The sequence below is a fragment of the Odocoileus virginianus genome, chromosome 17 (genome assembly GCF_023699985.2).
Source record: "Odocoileus virginianus isolate 20LAN1187 ecotype Illinois chromosome 17, Ovbor_1.2, whole genome shotgun sequence".
NCBI classification, from domain to species: domain Eukaryota; kingdom Metazoa; phylum Chordata; class Mammalia; order Artiodactyla; family Cervidae; genus Odocoileus; species Odocoileus virginianus.
Genome location: NC_069690.1, coordinates 53,180,752 through 53,197,232, shown reverse-complemented (window position 1 = coordinate 53,197,232; position 16,481 = coordinate 53,180,752). Strand labels below are relative to the sequence as shown.

General features: G+C 45.1%; 1 non-coding gene across 1 annotated transcript; it reads right to left on the bottom strand.

Moving 5' to 3' along the window:
* Positions 1 to 14,030: 14,030 nt before the first annotated feature.
* Positions 14,031 to 14,133, bottom strand: LOC139039249 (U6 spliceosomal RNA). The gene has a single exon (XR_011492572.1). It is a non-coding gene; the product is annotated as a U6 spliceosomal RNA (small nuclear RNA).
* Between the last annotated feature and the right edge of the window lie 2,348 nt (positions 14,134 to 16,481).

Here is a 16,481-nt window from a genome sequence, read left to right as displayed (position 1 = left end):
AGTGAGGGAAGAGTTGCTGTTCTTTGTTTTGAGTGGGCAGAGAAATTTGCCAGTCAGAGGAGGAGCTGACTGGGCAGGAGATGGGGGTCATGGAGCTGACTCGGGGGGTAGGGCATGTACTGGGAAGGGGCAGGTAGAAAGATACTGATACCCGACCTGGGAAGGGTAGAGTTCATCACTCCGAGAAACATGCAGGTAGAAATAACCAGTACATTGTCCAAAAGCTCTATGCATTCATTCTTGCTGTCTACAATGCTAGCTGAGCCTCTATCTGGAGATAGCAAGATAATCTGTCACAGAGCTCACAGTCTGAAGGGGAAGACACACTGCTGGGAATATAACACCCAGGATGGGCAGCTTTGGGACATAGAGCAGGGGACCTGATCTAGTCCAGGACCAGGGAAGACTGAGGACGGAGGTTTCAACTCAGACTCTGGTTAGCCTGAGAGGAAGAGATTGCGCCAGGAGAGGGCACAGCATGTCCAAAGCCCAGACGTCAAGAAAGCACTTAAGGAAGCCATTTACATCTGGGATAAAGAAGAATGTGGCTCGTGGGTGAAGCATCTGGAAAGGGGAATACTGGGACTTTCCAGCACTGCTAAAAACTAGGGACTGGAGGGACTTCCCTGGTGGTCCAATGGTTAGAATTCGAGCTTCCACTGCAGGGGGCACAGGTTCGATCCCTGGTCGGGGAACTAAGATCCCACCTGCTGCTTGATTCTATGGGATATTGAAGCACTGGGTGCAACTTGGTCATCTTTTCATCTTCAAAATACATTCTCTAGCTTCAGAATGAAAAACCCACTGGAACTAAGTTGTTTATCGTCTACAAGACAGTGTCCTAAGACCTGTGCAAAACCCTCATGGATCTGGTCCCTGCCTGCCAGCCTCACTCTCTCAGTCTCCAGCCAACATACACTCTACCAATATTAAACCACTGTGGTTTCCGGAAGATACCATGATGTTTTGAGTGTCTGTATCTTTGCATTTGCAGTTTCCTCTGCTCAGCTGATCTCTCCCCTTTCTTCAGGCCCCCAAGTCAGTTTTAGGGTTTCTTCCTCAAAAATTCCACTGGGTCACCAATCTCACTGCAGCATAATGGTCTGTTCACTTCTCCGCCCTCCCCATCCACCCCCAAAGGCTCTGCAAGCTCCCAAACAGGACCACACCTTCTTCTCACATTTGTATTCCCAGTCCGCAGCACAGTGAATGGAATGAATTAATGGATGGATGGAGGAATGGATGAATAAATACTGGAGGTTGAGTGTAGATAAACATGTGGTTGCCTTTCTGGGCAATGTGATATTTGAAGTTCAGGAAGTGGGTGAGATCTCAGAAGAGACTAGATACTTAGCAGAATAGAACAAAAAAAAAAAAGCGCTTTTTTTTTTTTAATTTAATTTTTTTTTTTTTTGCTTCTTTTAAAAAATGATAAATCAGACTCATGATTATGTCTCTGCAAAAACATATGCCTATGGACCAGATTTGGAAGGGAACACTTTTATATAAGTAATTGTGCTGAAATGAAGCAATTGTGGCTGACAAAAACAAAGCAAAACTTCAACATTTGCTACACTGTCTCTTCGATTACAGACCCCTCTCTGCCGGCAGACTCAGAAACTTGAGAGAATGCTATCCGAGATCCTTCCATGCAGAGGAAAACTCCACACTAGAGGCAGTAAAAGGTAGAATATGTGTTGAACAGCAAAAAGAAATCGGAACAAGAGATGCAAGGCACACCCTAGTGTGAAAAGCTGTTGAAATTGTAGCAAAGCTTGCTAATTACAAATTAGCCACATCAATCGCTTTGGAATGCACAAATTAATCATCAGAACGTCCCTTTTTTCAGTTGGGGGGTGGTTTGCGGTTATTTTTTTTGGCGTCGGAAACGAGTTCTCATTTTGGTTTCTGTGAGTTGTCGTGCTTCCCCCTGCCGGTCATAACTGGACACTGCCCTGGCACTGCCTGAACCCTGGAAGCCCATTGCAGGCACTTCCTCTGAGCCCACTTTTATGAGTCTCTCTTAGTGGGAGAGATGGAAACAACCAGTGACAACCAAAACGGATCACTGAAATTCTACTCCTACCTGCTCTATTGATCTTGGAAGTTCTCATCTTAGAATTTCCTCTATTCTAGTTGTGAGCCTTTTCATACTGAAGGGGCTCTTGGACGGCAAGGAGATCAAACCAGTCCATCCCAAAGGAAATCAGTCCTGAATGTTCATTAGAAGGACTGATGCTGAAGCTCAATCTCCAATGCTTTGGCCACCTGATGCAATGAACTGACTCACTGGAAAAGACCCTGATGCTGGGAAAGATTGAAGGCAGGGGAAGAGGGTAACAGAGGACGAGATAGTTGGATGGCGTCATCGACTCAATGGACATGAGTTTGAGCAAGATCTGGGAGATGGTGAAGGACAGGGAAGGCTGGCGTGCTGCAGTCCATAGCGTTGCAGAGAGTCAAACATGACGGAACAACTGAACGACAGTTGTGAGCCAAGCCTGCATACACTCCTCTTGGGCTTGGAGGGTGGCCTCTGACGTTGAGCCTACCACTGGGACCCCAAGTCCTGTCCCTTCCCTTGCTCGACCTCCTGACTTTGTGTCCATCAGCCTAGCTGGTCCAAACACTACTATTCTTCCTGACGGACTGACCGATCATCCTACCCCTTCCAAGTCACTATCTACACTGCAGTCAGAATGGACTCTCTGAAATACAAATTGAATCAGGTGGTCACAGGGAAGGTACTTAGCATGACCCCAGTGGCCCTCTTGGCTGGCCCCTGCCAGCAACTCTGACCTCAGCCCTTTCAACTTTTCTATCTTTTCTCTTCTGGATGACTTGCAGCTTCTTGAATGACTCTACAGTTCTCCTACCTCCAAGGTTTTGGCATACTGCCCCTTTGGGCTGGAATGCCTCCTCTCCCGGCCTTCCCTGCCATCACCCGGCTCCTGTCTGTCTTCCAAATCTCAGCTCAGGGCCACCTCCACCAGGGAGCCTCCCGTGAAGCTCTGGTCCCTCCGGTGGGTTCTGATAGCACCCTTGGCAACTCCATCATTCCTATTTTTCATTAAGACCATATGTGAGCCATCTATTGATACTCACTTGTCTTTCTCCCTTTTAGGCCAAAGTTCCTGATGTCTGTGTGGATAAAAAATATTGTGCGCCTTACCTGTAAACAAAGGATATTGCAGCCATCAAACCAGCACCATACAGTGCCCCAAAAAAGGGTGAGCCCTGAGAGACTCAGGATGGAGACCAAGGACGCCCACTGCCAAACCCTCAGGGACTGCAGTCACCCCCAGCTTCAGGGCACCTGGGGGTGACTTAGGGTGGAGATAAGCAGGATACTGACCCCAGAGAGCTGAGGTGCATTTCAAAGGAATGATTTCAGTGAGCCCAGACTCTTGCATCTTCCCATTCATAGAAAAGCGCTAAATTCCTTATTGGGAGATATCTGGTTTTTAATTAACAGGAATCTTTTTGATGTTCTAAACACCTGGTCTTTGCTGAAAAAACTCCTATATATCCTGGGTGCCTGCTTGCCCCTTTGGAGCCAGGTCCTGTCTTCTGCCTCTAGATCAAATAACAAGTTTTAAAATGCACAAATGTTAGTTGCTCAGTCGAATCCAACTCTTTACAACCCCGTGGACTATAGCCCACCGGGCTCCTCTGTCCATGGGACTCTCCAGGCAAGAATACTGCGGTGGGTTGCCATTTCCTTCTCCAGGTGATCTTCCCCACTCGGGGATCAAATCCAGGTCTCTTGCATCGCAGGCAGTTTGTTCTGTCTGAGTCACCGGGGAAGCCCTAAAACTGAGAGAAGGGCCAACGATCCTTCTCTGATGTAGCAGTGCTCACGTTTTAATACGCAAGAGAATCGCTTGGAGACCTGTTTAAGATGTAAGCTCCAGTGACCCAGAGATAGTCAACTCCTTAGGTCTGGGAAGGGCTCCGAAATATGCATTTTACATAAGCAGCTGCAGGTATATTCTTGGGCTGGTCATCTTTGGAGCAGACTTTGAGAGAGACAATGCTTACTGAGTAACTGAGCCTTGGAGATTCTGGAATCTTCCCACCCCAATATCCTAGATTACAGGAATCAGGATGTGAGTTGCCACGGGCAGGAGAGAACTTGGGACTCTTCCCTCAGTGCACTCCCTTGGGTCTGAAGCCGCCTGAGGCTGTGAAATGCCAGTAAAGCCCATTGGTGTGGTCGAGGTCTTGGGCGGGTAGCACTTCTTAGCACCACATTGTAAATACATTAAAAGTAAAAGCCCAGATAAGCAAATGGACTCTGATCCTCAGAGGTCTCTGTAGGATGCCAGAGTCAAGTTCAAGGAGGCTGGCCCTTCTCTGCCCCTTCTGTTTCAGTTTCCATGTGACTCTTTCGTTAGAATACATTCTGTTCATTAAGGACAGGAAGTCAATTCCATTTTGGCCTGAGCTAAATCGCAAGTGATGTATCCAAAGGGTGGAAATTTCCCCACTGTTTCTACGCCTGCGAGAAAGATGTATTAGCAATTTTAATACTAGGAAGTTCCTCCGATGTTGATTTTAATTATATTTTTGAAAAATAAATATTCTACATAGGAGACTCTTCCTCTTCTCCTTTAATCTTTCCCATTTCAAAAAATTTATGTGAGCCTCTGATGTCCTTTTGCTTTTTAATTTTAATTTTTAGAAACTAAGTTTTGATTAGGCAAGTTACCTGCACCTCGTTACACCCCATCGTCCCTCTTTCCCCCTCAGTACTTTGGCTAATCTCCTCCCCCAGGCTCGCACCCCACAATCTCCATCCATAGAATAGACAATTATTACATGAATTCATCCTCCCATGAAATGTGAAAATACTATTTAAGACTATCTGGCAGGGGGACTTCCCCAGTGGCCCAGTGACTGGGTCTCTGCACTCCCAGTCCAGGGGGCCTGGGTTTGTTCCCTGGTTAGGGAACTGGATCCCACATGCCACAACTAAAGACCCCACCTGCCCCAGCTAAGATCAAAGGTCCCGTGCATCACAGCTAGGACCTGACACAGCCAAATGAGTAAATATTTATTTAAAAAAATAGTAGCAAGGATGACACGCAAATTCGTGAAGCATTCCATGTTAAAAATAAAATTAAATTAAATTAAAAAATAGTAAACTTAAAAAAAAAAAAAAAGACTAGCTGGCAGGGGCTGAGCACTAATTCGAGGCCAGGAAAAGTCTAAGGCTTTGTGTCCGTTGTTTCACTTAGGCCCCACAATCACCAGACATGGTAGATATTATGACTATGCCCATTTTATGGATGGGGAAATTAAGGGTTTCCATACGGAGGGGATAGTCAGCTGTGTCCAATATTGCTATAGAGGATGGGCAAGGTGAAGACAGAGACTCAACCATTGAATTTGGAGAGATGGAGACTGTGGGTGATATTGACAAGAACATTTTTAATAACTGGTAGGGTGAGAGTCTGGGGAGGAGATTAGGGAAAGAATTGGGGGGAAAGATGATGGGGTGTAAGGACGTGGAGGCAGCAAGTACAGGTGACACTGTAAGGGTTTTGCTATAGCAGAGCAAAGAGTAGAACTTGGGGAACCCTCCTACCCTGTTGGTAGGAATGTAAACTGGTGCGGCCACTGTGAAAACCAGTATGGAGATTCCTCAAAAAACTAAAAATAGGGTTGCCATATGATCCAGCAAGCCCACTCTTGGGATTATATATCCAGAGAAAACCATAATTCAAAAAGACACGTGCATTCCTTTGTTCATAGCAACACTATTTACAGTAGACGAAGCATGGAAACAGCCTAAATGTCCACTGACAGATGAATGGATAAGACGATGTGGTACATGTATACAATATACCGTATGATACATTCAGTGGGAGGACTGATGTTAAAGCGGAAGCTCCAATTCTTTGGCCACCTGATGCGAAGACTCATTGGAAAAGACTCTGTGGTACAAATATACATATATATGCATATACACCATGCATGTAAGTCACTTCGGTCATGTCTGACTCTTTGCGATCTTATGGACTATAGCCTATGAGGCTCCTCTGTCCATGGGATTCTCCAGGCAAGAATACTGGAGTGGGTTGCCATGCCCTCCTCCAGGGGATCTTTCTGACCCAGGGACTGAGCTTGCGTCTCTTACATCTCCTGCATTGGTAGGCGGGTTCTTTACCCATGAGCCACCTGGGAGGGATATATATATATATATATATACACACACACATACATACATACACATATATAAAATAATTGAATCACTTTGCCGTACAGCAGAAATTAACATAACATTATAAATCAATTATACTTCAATAAAGCAATTTTTAAAAAAAAATGAGTGGGATTTGGATGGCCAAGAAAGGGGTTTTAAACATGGGACCTGTTAGGGCATGTGTACTGAAGGGAATTATCTAGTAGAGAGGGAAACTTTAGGACAGGGAGAGAGAAGGGAATTGAGGAGCAAAGCCCCTGCAATTCATCCATTTTGGTGGACAGGCAGTCACATAAGTGAAAACAGATGTAGGTCGGTGGGCGGCAGCGGTGGCGGGCAGGGGCAGTCTCCATACTGATGGCTTCTCTTTTCTCAGTTAGATGCGTGAGGTCACTACCTGAGTGCAGGAGGTTTGTTTGGATTAGAAGGTATGACACTGAACTTTCGACGGTGGGGGTTCAAGTGAATTGAGGAAACACTGCAGGTGGTGCTAAGATCCCACTCAGATTTACGATTGTTAACTTAAAAGAGGCCACTCCACCTGGTTGTCTGTTTTAACCAGTTACATTCAGCTGCCTGGTTGCAGACACAGGGCAAGTGAAGAGCCTGATTTTGCCAGAATGGGATTTGCCAGGCCAATACCACCAAAGGGGTGAGGGGTCAGGGTATTGAGGGTGCACGCAAGGTACCAGATAAAGGGGGAGGCTTGCAGTCTAAGTCAGGCAAGAAAGAAAGGGGGAAGGGGAATGTGTTTGTTGGGGACCGAGTTCAGTTTGGAAAGATAAGAACGTTCTGGAGATGGATGGTGATGATGTTTGCACAAAGAGATGAATGTCCTTAATGCTACTGAACTGTACATTTTAAATGGTTAGAAGTGATAAATTTTATGTTATGGATATGTTACCACAATAAAAATTTTTTAAAAATGTTGAATATCCCTGGTAGTCCAGTGGTTAGGACTTGGCACTTTCACTGCTGTGGCCAGGGTTCCACTCCTGGTTGAAAAACTAAGATCCTGCAAGCTGTGTGGTGCAGCCAAAAAAAAAATACCATCTTGATCAGTCAGTTCAGTTCAGTGGCTCAGTCATGTCTGACTTTGTGACTGCGTGGACTGCAGCATGCCAGGCTTCCCTGTCCATTACCAACTCCCAGAGCTTGCTCAAACTCATGTCCATCGAGTTGGTGATGCCATCCAACCATCTCGTCCTCTGTCATCCCCTTCTCCTCCCGCCTTCAATCCTTCCCAATATCAGGGTCTTTTCCAGTGAGTCAGTTCGTTGCATCAGGTGGCCAAAGTACCGGAGCTTCAGCTTCAGCATCAGTCCTTTCAATGAATATTCAGGACTGATTCCTTTAGGATGAACAGGTTGGATCTCCTTTTGGTCCAAGGGACTCTCAAGAGTCTTCTCCAACACCACAGTTCAAAAGCATCAGTTCTTTGGTGCTCAACTTTCTTTATAGTCCAACTCTCACATCCATACATGACTACTGGAAAAACCACAGCACTGACTAGATGGACCTTTGATGGCAAAGTAATGTCTCTGCTTTTGAATATGCTGTCGAGGTTGGTCATAACTTTTCTTCCAAGGAGCAAGCGTCGTTTAATTTCATGGCTGCATTCACCATCCACAGTGATTTTGGAGCCCCCCAAGATAAAGTATGTCACTGTTTCCATTGTTTCCCCATCTATTTGCCATGGAGTGATGGGACCAGATGCCATGATCTTAGTTTTCTGAATGTTGAGTTTTAAGCCAACTTTTTCACTCTCCTCTTTCACTTTCATCTAGAGGCTCTTTAGTTCTTCTTTGCTTTCTGCCGTAAGGGTGGTGTCATCTGCATATCTGAGGTTATTGATATTTCTCCCGGCAATCTTGGTTCCAGCTTGTGCTTCATCCAGCCCAGCGTTTCTCATGATGTACTCTGCATATAAGTTAAATAATCAGGGTGACAATATATAGCCTTGACACACTCTTTTCCCAATTTGGAACCAGTCTGTTGTTCCATGTCCAGTTCTAAGTGTTGCTTCTTGACCTGCATACGGATTTCTCAAGAGGCCGGTCAGGTGGTCTGGGTATTCCCATCTCTTTAAGAGTGACTTTCACTCACCACTGTAAGGTCAGAGAGGTGTTTCCAGCACAGTCTTTCTGTGACTGTAATCTCCAATAGGTGCAATCACCTGTTTGTGACAATTTCCTCCTTGAGGGAAAAAATAGGGAAAATAGGGGCTTCCCTAGTGGTCCAGAGGTTGGGACTCTGCTCTTCCACTTCAGGGAGTGCCGATTCAATCCCTGGTAGGGGGACTAAGATCCTCCATGCCACACAGTATGGAAAAAATAAATAAATAAAATAAAGTATATTTTAAAAATGAGGGGGTGGTGGTGGAGGAGGAGAAAAAAAAATGAGGAAAACAATACCTCACCAAACAGTTGTCATGAAAACAAAACAAAAAAAGATAATGCGTCATCAAACTGATGCAAAATGTTTCTGAGTCATAAACTTTTAGACACACATCCAGGTTTCCCTGTGTGCATTTTATCGACCCCATATGGATCCACTTCCCATCGTTATAAAAACATATCGGGCCTTATCTCTTAGCTATCTTTTCCTGAGTGGACACACCTATACTCCCAACCCTCAGATGATCTCAACACGTGTAGATGATCACCATTATTTTTCCTATAAAGTTTTAAGGTCCCTCCAGAAAGAAAATGTCCATAGCCACCCTGTGACCAGGCAGACTGCACCTGTGGCAAGTGGACATCTCATTCCAACACAGGGCGATCCCTGCCATGGCAGGGAGGCTGGCACATGTAAACACATTCCGAGTTCTCACGTTTTACTTGAAAGAGTTGTTTAGTCCCTCAGTCATGTCTGGCTCTTCTAAGACGCCACGGACTATAGCCCGCCAAGGTCCTCTGTCCATGAGATTTTCCAAGCAAGAATCCTGGAGTGGGTTGCCATTTCCTTCTCCAGGTATCTCCTTCCCCACCCAGGTATCGAACCTGTGTCTCCTGCATTGAAGGCGGATTCTATACCACCGAGCCACCAGGGAAGCCCTATGTGAACTCATTCATCATGGTTTTGATTAGCAAGCGGAATGACTTGCTCATGTTGTCAGCCCTATTTGTCATCATCAACCACAGGGCAGTTAGTGAGGGAAAGAACCAAGAGGCTTCTGCTGCCACAAAGGAGTCCAACATTTCTAGGGTGATTCTTCCATAGGCTGGAAAATTGGGCGACTCCCCATGGTCGCCACTAGAGGTCACTTTAGGGAAGCGCTACCTTGAGGCTGCAGAACTCACCGCAAAGGAATGCTGGCGTTTGGCTCCAAAAATGGATTCAACCTCGCTTCTGTTGGGACTCGCTGCTCCCGAGTGCCAGGAAATGCCGTTTGCCAGGTCCCAACGATGAAACGTGGAGGAAATATCCAGTTGCACCCTTTGCAATGGAAACCCCAATTCCCTGGAACCTGAACAGAAATCACGAAGGAACAAGACTACCCACCCCCTCGCTCTCCCTAACCCCTAAATCTTTAACCACACGTTTCAATTCTTTGTGGTTACGGGAGAACACAAGTCATAGTTCCCCGTTTACTGAATAAACCCCAACGCTGCATTTTCCCTGCCTTCTCCTGTGAAACATGTTTGGTCTCTGCTAGCCTAATCTTTTGGTTTTATGACCAAAGTGCAGAGTGTTATGGAATTTATTCTCACTTTCTCAAACTTTTTCAGATTCCGATAGCTCAGCAACCAGGTTTCTGGTGTCCTCCCATCTGGCAAGGATCCTCAGCGTCTGAACATTTTGTCTTAGGAGCCTCAGTGAAATAATGTGTGGAGTGTGTTTAAATCAGAGCCTAGTCCTCAGTAAGCTCTTAAGAAAAGTGAGCTTGTGATAATTATTACTGTTATTATGGGACTTGGACTATGACATTAAGATAATTGTCAAGACTAAGGGAAACAAGACTGGTTGCAGGAACTCAGTGGCATCTCAAGGCCCCTCCCAAGGTGGCCAGACAACTTAAACCAGGTTGTCCCCGGGAACAATCCTTGGGCACTTTGGCTATAGACGCCATTTATTGCCAGTGTTTTATATGACCATATAGCTGAGGGTTTAACTGGCAGCTAGCAGAATGTCAACTGCATTACTTCTTTAACCCTTGTTGTTCAGTTGCTAAGGTGTGTCCGACTCCTTGCCACCCCATGGAGTGCAGCATTCCAGGCTCCTCTGTCCTCCACTATCTTCTGGAGTTTACTCAAATTCATGTCCATTGAGTCAATGGTGCTAACCATCTCATCCTCTGTCACCCCCTTTTCCTTTTGCTTTCAATCTTTTCCAACATCAGAGTCCTGTCCAGTGAGTTGACTCTTTGCATTAGGTGGCCAAAGTATTGAAGCTTCAACTTCAGCAACAGTCCTGAATATTCAGGGTTGATTTCCTTTAGGATTGACTGGTTTGATCTCCTTGCAGTCCAAGGGATTCTCAAGACTCTTCTCTAGCACTGCAATTCAAAAACATCATTTCTTCAGCATTCAGCCTTCTTTATGGTCCAACTCTCAAATCTGTACATGACTACTGAAAAAACTATAGCTTTGACTATACAGACCTTTGTCGGCAAAGTGATGAGCTCTTTTTGTTAATAGCAATACAGTTAGGAAGAGAACGAACTTATCCTGAGTTCCATATATGTTTCAGGGCTCTGTGTGAGGCACTTGGCCCAATTTATCTCATCTAACTAAACTTCAGGGTCCTCAGCCATAATAATGGTAAGATGTTGTGAGAAATAGTCGGTAATGTACCTTTACTTGCTTGCTTTCCTTATTTTTAATAGATTTTTTTTTATGTGGACCCTTTAACAAGTCTTTATTGAGTGTGTTACAACATAGTTTCTGTTTAATGTTTCGGTTTTTTGGCTGTAAGGCGTGTGGGAGCTCAGCATTAACCCCCGCCCCCCCAGCAGAGACTGAACCCACACCACTTGTATTGGAAGGCAGAGCCTTAACCACTGGACCACCAGGGAAGTTCCTCTGTTTTTTTTGGTTTTTTTTTTTTTAAATTATCTCTATTTTTGGCCCTGCAACTTTTAGGATCTTAGTTCCCCCACCAGATTTTAACCCTAGGCCCTTAGCAGTGAAAGCACCAAATCCTAACCATTGGACCGCCAGGGAATTCTCAAGACTACTTGCTTTCTTCCTAAGGCTTGTTTTAGTTGAAAACAGGATAGGATTGCTTATACATCAATTATAATGCTTTTAACTTTTCAAACTCTTCCTTTTCCTCCTCCTTCTACTTCTTTTTTGTCTATCTGAGTGTTTCATGAGACTTGACCCAGTCACAAACCCCCGGGAAGCTTACTCAGGCTATCTCCGTTCTTCTGCTTCTGAGTTCCAAAATAATAAAGCAGCTTGTGTCACAGTCTTGCCAGAAGCCTTTTTAGGTCTAGGAATCAAACTCCATCCTTCAGTCTTTGGCTCGGCTCAAGAAATCAAATCTCCACCCTCTCCCAAATTAACGTGAGCATTTAAGCTTTAGGAAAATTAAATCTCCACAAGCATCATCACAAGTTCAGAGCAATATAAATACCAGGGCTGCCTACAGACCAGAAGGGAGTGTCATCTTCACTCGCTCTGAGATTTAGGAATGTCAGATGGGCAAAATCTTCTGCTTTATATAGCTGAGCTTATAGACATGCCAGCCTGAGATGAACCAGGCAAGCAGCTCCAAAGGTTTGAAGGATGCGTGGGCAGAGAAAAGTGGAGTGAAAGATGCTGTCAGAGGTCTTTCCTGATGTTTTGAACCGAGAAAGTTCTGGCCCGGATTGGAGACTGAGGAAAGAGAGCCCACAGTCACAGGAGTAAATGAGGGGTTAGAAACTGGATGGAAATGGAAGATGAAAGAAGTCGGATGGGCTTTCATTTAATATTTTAAAACTTCATTTATTTGGTCTTAATTGTGGCACTCGGGATCTTTGTTGCATCATGCAGGATCTTTAGTTGCAGCATGTGGGGTCTATTTCCCTGATCAGGGATCGAACCTGGGCCCCCTGCGCTGAGAACATGAAGTCTCAGCCACTGGACCACCAGGGAAGTCCCTCAGTTAGTCTCAAAGGGACAAAGGCTAATGAATGTTTCAAGTACATGGAAGATGATCACCAGTACTTTCCTTAACGACTGAATGCCGGATAAATTCCAGCTTGGTGAATTCAGATTAGATCCAAGTGAAAACTTTCTGACGTAAACTTAAGTACTGGAATGGGTTACCGAGGTCGAAAAACATTTCAGTTTGGTGATTCAGTATCCTTTTGATTGACAGAAGATTGGCGGCAAGTGGGTGACCTCTCTTGGCTCCATATTTATGCACGCTTACCCTGTTAACAGTAGGGTAACAAATAGCCCTGTTTATCTACTGAACAGGTGTGTCTTGGGACTTGAGCAGGTTTAAATTTCCCCAGTGGATCCTGGATAAATATAAGATACGTGTATTTTACAGAATAGAAACTGGACTTCAGGAGGCCAGCGGGGAGAATTCAGGAAGGGACCCTTGGCTTCTGATCATTGTCTCTGCTAACGTGTCCTCCGGCCCCTCCAGCAGCTGAAGGCAAAACTATGTGACCCGGAGTATCCCTGTCCGGGAGGAGAGCAGAGGCCCTAAACCCTCGGGGAATGTCGGCAATGCGGGCTTGGCACACAGGGAATGTGGGGAATGAGTCCACGGTCCAGAGTTCAGATCTCAGTTTGGCTTTGCCCTGCCCTTACAGTGTCTGTCTCACATGAGGGGCTCTGCTTGGGGAGCTGTGAATCCTGCTTCTGAATCATATTGCTTTTCTGAGCCCGTGGGTCTTATTATAGCTAAGAAGACTTCACCCAGTCTGGCTCAGGCTGCAGAGAACTAAATATGCTTTCAAAATACTCCCTCTCTTGGGGTCCAACACGAACACACAGGCAGCTGTCTTCACTACATCAATGTCTTCTGCCCTTCAAAACTCATTTCCCTCTGAAGTTGATTTTTTTAAAAAATGGAAGTATAGTTGATTTACGCTGTTCTGTTAGTTTCAGGTGTAGAACAAAATGATTCATTTGTATATATACATATATATGTGTATATATATATTCTTTTTTGGATTCTTGTAATATCTTATTACAAGATATAGAGTACAGTTCCTTGTGCTACACAGTAGGTCCCTGTTAGTTACCTTTTTGTTTTTGGCATGTGAGATCTTAGTTCCCTGACCAGGGATCGAACCTACTTCTCATTAGAAGTGTGGAGTCTTCAGCACTGGTCTGACAGGGAAGTCCTATTTTATTTTAAGTAGTAGGTATCTGTTAATTCCAAACTCCTAATTTATCTCTTTCCCCTTTGGCAACCATAACGCTGATTTCTAAGCCTGTGAGTCTATTTCAAACAAATTTTTTCAATATTGAAAATTTCTGGGAAGATTCTCGGGAAACTAGCATATTAGTTGCCTCACGGAGGGGAACTGTGAGATGAGGGATGGGAGGAAGACCTATTTTTCATCCTTCTTTGCTTCTTTTGAATTATTCATGTGCATGAATAGGTATATTCCAAAATAAATATGATAATTTTTTTAACATGAGGTTTATAAAACTGTGTGGAATTTCATTTAACTCCTTTTTTATTTTCTTTAAAAAATATTTGTTTTATGGAAGGATAATTGCTTTACAATATTACGCTGGTTTCTGCCATACGTCGGCACGGATCAGCCATGGGTATACACACATCTCCTCCCTCTCACGTCCCACCCCTTCCCACTCCTCTAGGTTGTTCCAGAGCCCCGGGTTGAGTTTCCTGAGTCATACAGAAATTCAAAACTGTGGAACACTTTACAAATCTGCGTGTCATCCTTGCACAGGGGCCATGCTAATATTCTCTGCATCGTTCCAATTTTATTATGTGTGCTGCCAAAGCACACCACTTAACTCCTTTTCTTCCGAATCAGAATTCTCCCCCCGTCTTACTCAGCTCCCCTTTTCACAAGGACCACATCTGCCTTTGACTAAACGCTCACTGTCACCTGGGTGTTGGGGTCAGCATCTTCTGTTCATGATCTCACTTTCTCAATTAACAAGCCAGGAAATTCCCTGGCGGTCCAGTGGTTGGGATTCCTTGCTCTCCCTGCCAAGGGCCTAGGTTCAATCCCGGGTGGGGGAACTAAAATCCCACAAGCTGAGTGGCATGACCAACCAAACAACAAACAAAAACACAAGTCAGTGAGAAAGTTCTCTAGTCACCCAAATTCTATGGGTGAAGAAACTGAGGCTTTGAGAGAGAGGTCCCATAGCCGGTAAATATCAGGTCTGCTATTCAAACTTGGGTTTACTTGACTGGGCCCCAGTTAAGAATCTGCCTGGAATGTGGGAGACACTGGGTTCGATCCCTGGGTCAGGAAGATCCCATGGGGAAGGGAATGGCAACCCATTCCAGGATTCTTGCGTAGAGAATTCCATGGACAGAGGAGCCTGGCGGGCTACAGTCTATGGGGTCCCAAAGAGTCGGACACAACTGAGTGACTAACAACTTTCACTTTTTTGTTTGTTTGTGTTTTTAAAGAGGGCTTCGTTGTTACTTTTAAAATCTTTATGTATTTATTTACGGCTGTGTTGGGTCTTCTTTGCTGGCACGGGCTTTCTCTAGTTGTGGCAAGGGGGCTCCTCATGGTGGTGGCTGCTCCTGTTTCGGAGTACGGGCTCTAGGTGCACAGGCTTCAGTAGTTGTGGCTCATTCGCTTAGTTGCCCCTTGGCGTATGGAATCTTCCCCGATCAGGGATCGAACTCCCATCCCCTGCATGGGCAGGTGGATTCTTAGCCACTGGACCACCAGGGAAGCCCCGGGCCCCACTCGTTACCCTCACAGCCTGCTGCCTCCGTAGCTGAAAGAACACTGATGTGTCAGCTGCCAAACTTATTAGGAACTTTCTCACAAACTCCTTTGTCAAACAATCCCTTAAAAGCCACAAAAGTGATGAAACAGATTTAATGCACATTCTTCGGCCAAACGAAAGCTGGGCTCTCAATTCATGTGTCTTTGCATATTGGGGGCACTGATTATTATGTAGAATGAATGACTCATGGGTTTATCAAAGTATGAAGCCTCTGATCCCCCCACAAGCAAATCCTGAGCCAGGACCCTCTCAGTGGGACACATCTCAGGCAGCATTCAAATGGAAAAGGGGACACTTCTGGTTTGAGTTTGAAGAAACCACCAGTACGTTTACCAGTGCTGTATCTGGCTGAAGCTGAAAAGCTCTTGGGCTAAGAGCAAAGCTATGAGAATCTTAAAGGCCCCATGAAAGAATAAGTCCCGCATAACTGGTAGTTTCTATGGACACAGAAGAAAAGACGGGATTGCAATGAAAAATAGCTAAGCAGCCAGCAATTCGAGATGAAGCCGCAGAAAGCCAGGTGGACCAACAGCTGATAATATATCACACACTCTCACGAAGCCCCTATAAACCAAAGATAGCAAAGAAGCTTTACAAAGAGCCATCAATTATTCCAAGTTTTTGTGTTGTAATTAAGACAAGGATCTGGTCATCCCCCTTAAATAAACTTGCCTTCCTTCATGTAGCTTACTCACACCGTTAGGGAGAGGATTTATAAAATACTTTATATACTTTTGCAGCATAAAAGCATCTTCACAAGGAATTCCCCGGTGGTCCAGTGGTTAAGAGTGTGCTTCCATTGCAGATATTCAATCCTTTGGTCAGGAACTAAGATTCCGAAAGTCAGATCCTGCAAGCCATGCATCTTCACATGCATCATCTTATCTAATCCAGGATCTTCATGTACATCACCTCATTTGATCAAGCGTGGGTCCTTGTCCATCTCCAGGCCAAGTACCTTTCTCTCCACCCCCACCCCCCAAGCAACCACCTTTGGTGGGCTGCCTTTGAATAACAGACCCTGGGAAACAGCAGCAAGGAGGGTTCTTGGTCTAAAGATTCTGTCCAAGGTCAAGTGTTTTGGGACATACGTTGTTTAGTCACTAAGTCGTGTCCAACTCTTTTGCAACCCCATGGACTGTAGCCCACCAGGCTCCTCTGTCCATGGGATTTCCCAGGCAAGAATACTGGAGTGGGTTGCCATTTTCTTTTCCAGGGGATCTTCCCAAACTGTGGATCGAACCCTAGTCTCCTGAGGCTCCTGCATTGGCAGGCAGATTCTTTACCACTGAGCCACCAGAGAAGCCTTTGGGACGTATATTTGATTTTAAATAATGAGGATCACAATGATTTGGTGTTAGCACCAATACAACATT